General features: G+C 52.8%; 1 pseudogene; it reads right to left on the bottom strand.

Annotated features, from left to right (window-relative positions):
• Positions 1 to 313: 313 nt before the first annotated feature.
• Positions 314 to 3,242, bottom strand: LOC146260501 (uncharacterized; annotated as a pseudogene).
• Between the last annotated feature and the right edge of the window lie 1,300 nt (positions 3,243 to 4,542).

The following is a 4,542-nucleotide window of genomic DNA, read 5'->3' on the forward strand; positions in this document are numbered from 1 at the left end:
AGGCGGATAGACGGGTTTCCCAGAAGGCTGCATGCCGAAGGATCCGCGCACCGGATGTTGAATTGAATACCTGCCATCAATGCCTTGATGGATGATGGTTGCAGCTTGCGGGATTCGAAACAGTGCACAATGAAACCGCACAGCACGGACATGTTCACGGGGAGACGGCTCACAGAGAACGCATCGCAGTAGGAGGAATATTGAAACCATGTTGAGTCATAGGATTTTAATGTGGTGGAGCACACACCCAACCTCATGTAGTGACACGCAGACAGGACATGCTGCCGCAGCACCTCAGAGGAACCAGCTGACCCTAGTCTAGTACGGCTTGCTGGAACGTCGGACATGACAGGCCGTATGGCGATGCGTGAGGGCGCAGTGCGCGGAATTCCTGCAATTTAAAACGGGACAGAGAATCAGCGCATTGGTTGGCCAGTCCTGGAACGTATGCTGCGCGCAAAATGAAATTGCCCACGACGCACGTCCAGGTGAGGCGTCTGACCAGGCGGTTAATTACGGGCACCGAAGACCTTCCCTTATTGATTATGCAGACCGCCGCTTCGTTGTCGCAGAATAATATTATCCTTTTCCTGCACCATAAATGCCCCCACAACAGACACGAGATGACAATTGGGTACAACTCATGGAGCGCACTGGAGTAGTGCTCCGGAGGCAGGGACCGTATCTCAACGGGCCACACGGCACAGAACCATTCGTCGCCGTGATAACCCCCGAATCCGATCGAGAGGGCAGCATCTGTGTAGAACTCCAGGGCCGCGGACGTTTCTACCTCGTCGTTGTAAAAGAAGGATATTCCGTTCCACGGGCGCATACAAGAGCCCAGAAGGATAGATCCGGCCTACACCCTACGTCGAGCACCAGGGTGTCCTGTAGGTTAGCAACGGTTTTGCACAGGTCTAGGAGACGCGACACGAATGAACGCCCCTTGAGGGATAGTGCGCATTGCGAATGTTAAATGCCCTAGCAGAGACAGCATTTCACGTTTGCTCATGGACACGGCGCTGCTAGCGGCTCCCATGACGGAGCGAATGCGCTTGAGCTTCTCCGCGGATAGTGAGGCCTGCATCAGTACGCTATCCAGCTGGATGCCGAGGAACTTGAGCGAGGTCAGCGGGCCTACAGTCTTTTCATCGGATAACGGAATGCCTAGCTCGTCGAAGGTGTCCCTCAACACAGTTATACAACGGGCCGGAGGCGAACACGGAAAGTCCACCACCATAAAGTCGTCCAGTAAGTGCAGGATGAACGGCAATTTACGCACGTTCAGCAGAATCCAGCACAGGGCTTCCGACAGCGTGTCGAAGATGCATGGGCTGCTGCGGCAGCCGAAAGTTAACCGGACAGCAAAATAATATTTACCACGCCAACGTACGCCGAACAGATGCCATTGGGAGGGGTGGAGCGGCATGACTTTGAAAGCGTCTGTGCAGCCGCTTTGCCCAGCCACGCGCCCGCGGTTTTAATCATGTGAATGGCGTTGTCCACGCTTGCATAGCAGAGGGAAAAAAGCTCACGCGGTATTAGGCTGTTGATGCTGGGCACTACGCAGCCGTGCGGAGCCGACAGATCAACTATTAGGCGCTTCTTACCCGAGTATTTTAGCGTGGCTACGCCTATTGGGCTAACCCTGTACGGGGAAAAGGGGGGTTCCTCATAGGGCCCAATCATGAACCCTTTGGCCACTTCTTTTTGGATGAGCGTATCCACTACGTCTGGCTCACGAAGTGCACTCTGAAGGTTATTGCACGCAAAGCTAACAGTCGGAAGCACATACAGACCAGCATTGAACCCATTAGTTAGACCGTTCAACAAATACAACACAAAACAGTGGTCGGGATGACCCTCCAATGCAATGCTGAGTCTCTCAACGTTCACTGAGGTTGATGCTTGTTTATTCACTTGGCCTTTGGGGCCGGGCGGGCCCGGCGAGGGCACACAGCACGGGGATGAGCGTCCCCACAGTAACTGCAAGCATGCACATATTTGCAGTTAACATAACGACACACATTTTCGTTGAAATGAATACAGAGCGTTGGGCTGACTGCGGGTGCGTGTTTGGGCCCTACCTTCTTCCGACCACGCTTAGATACTGCATCCTGGGTCGTCTCGGTGTTAGACGCCACAAAAGCGGTTCTGGGACAGAGATTGACCGAATGACCCAGGAATCCGCACACCGAGCAGGAGATCGGCATGTGGCCAATGAATACTCGGCTCACCAGGTCGAGATCCTTCACCGACCAGTCCAGCCGCAGATTCCACTTCTGGAGGTACAGGGCAGCCTTGGCGGACATACACTTATAGTATTCGTAGAAAAGACTGCCACCGTAGCGCAGAGCCAGATACGCAATCAAAGCTAGGTAATTGTCTAGCTCCCCGCGACGCTCGGGGTACACCTCGCACAAGGTGTCAGGTATACACCGAACGCCACGCAAAATTCTTTGACATCCTGGGGTCACTGCCCTTCAGGAACACCGACACATCCCCGCAGTCTATAAGCCGTTTATCCAACAGGTCAGTAGCACCCTGCAGTATTTGAACGAGATTGATGTCCATACGTGTGAGGATTTGGCTCCTGAGATGCGCCGACAGACCACGGGGGACAGGAACGGTGCTCCGGAGGCAGCGACTGGTACTGCCGAGGCCAGGCTGCTTCGCGGAACCATGGCTCGGTCGAAGGTCGTAGGAACATCACAGACCTCGGGACCAGCTGGAACGGGAGCCGGTGCCACCCCAGCCTCCAGGACGGCGATGCGGTGGGCCATGTCGCCCAGGGACATCTTGAAGTCCGAGAGGGCTGCCAGAACGGGATCAGGGGTTGGAGTCGGCTCCTGAAGGCGAGTCTTCTTCCCGGGCAACACCGCAGCAGGACGGGAAGCGAAGCCCCGCTTTCCTTTCGCCGACGTCTTCCCCGGGGGAACAAGCGGGAGTACGGATGAAGTGGCCTCGCTGCTGTTCAGGAAGAACAGGAACAATTCCTCGTGGTTGCACCCCGTCGGCGGCGTTATGCCCTTGTTGTAGAGGGCGTCCAGGATCTTATATACCGGCCAGCTCTTGATGTTGGCCGACTTCCCAGCCAAGCGAGAGCTGCGCCTGACCTGGCTCCCGGAGTCCTCGCCGACTCCATTGGCGCAGAGGTCCTCAGACGGAGATTCACGGGGTTGATCGAGACCATCCAACAGATCCCCAACACCGCCAGCATCGCTCAGATCCGACGAGGACATGACACGCGAAGAACAACCAACGGAAACACAAGCCGAAACCGGAATGGCAGCAGTGCACAACTAAGGTCAGCGAGAATGCGAGTGTGTATGTGAGTGTCTTATAGCGCCGCCTAACGAGCTAAGCCTATGGCTGTCGGCTATGGCGATGGGTGATTTGCCGCGCTGCCCGAGTTCCATGCCTGAACTAGCTCCGCTTATTTAATGTGACATTACGTACTGTACATGCAAGTCTTAGCTAAATAACTTATATGTATTTACATACATATGCAGCGCTTTTCGAACAGTCCTCCTACACCACGACACAATACTTTCTGAGTATAACAGCACAACAGCGCAAACACAGGCAGGGATACAGTAGCTAACAACTAATGCTAAATAAGTATTTAGCTGCTCGTCTCCATGACAAGACGATAAAAAGAACGACAAAAGAACGATGGGAAACCCACTAGTTTGGCAGATTACATAAGAAATGTTCGTAGGAACCTAGCGAAAAGTAGCCTAAACTTTCCTCCACTTTGAGCTAGGTTTATATACCTACTGAAAAATAGCCTAAACTTTCCAAGACTTACAGCTACAATAGGCTACTAATGCTGAGGGCTCGCTGATATCGCTGTACAAGGATGTCTTATCTATGCGTTTTTGCTACCGTGTGCTATCTATCGTGGATGTTTGCATGCGCCACTACCCGAGAACCGTCAGGTAGTGGCGCAAGCAAACATTTATTTTTTGTTTCGAAACAAAAATATTATAGGGCAGGCAAAACTTTTAAAAATCACATTACAATGATATCATAGTTAAGGTATTTAAATATTTCCGATATTCCTCCGCGTACCACTAGAAGGGGGCACGCGTACCACAGTTTCAGAACCATTGTTCTAGCTGATTCGAAGAGTGGTTAAACATGGGACTTTTTTGTGTATGAAGGAAAGCTCAAGGGAAACACCGGCAAGGGACTCAGCTATGAGAGTCAGTGATGGAGCTAATGGACACACAGTTGCTGGGCACTGGGTACAAGCTCTTTGTGGACAATTTCTACACAAGCCCCACCCTTTTCCGAAACCTCCTTCAAAAAAGGAGCTGGGCATGCGGAACCATCCGCACAAACAGAATTGGATTCCCGAAAACAAAAGTGAACAGTTTGGACTCAAAATCTCCCCGCGGCAGCATTTGCTGGATAAGGAACGACCCCCTCCTCTTTGTCCAGTGGCGTGACACAAGGGACGTCTTCCTGTGTTCAACGCTCCACACAGCACATGCACAGGACACAGTGCAGAGGACGGTCAAAGGTGCAGATCAGCGC

Source organism: Hypomesus nipponensis, chromosome 13, assembly GCF_054491055.1.
Source record: "Hypomesus nipponensis isolate SF chromosome 13, ASM5449105v1, whole genome shotgun sequence".
In the NCBI taxonomy this organism is placed as follows: Eukaryota; Metazoa; Chordata; class Actinopteri; order Osmeriformes; family Osmeridae; genus Hypomesus; species Hypomesus nipponensis.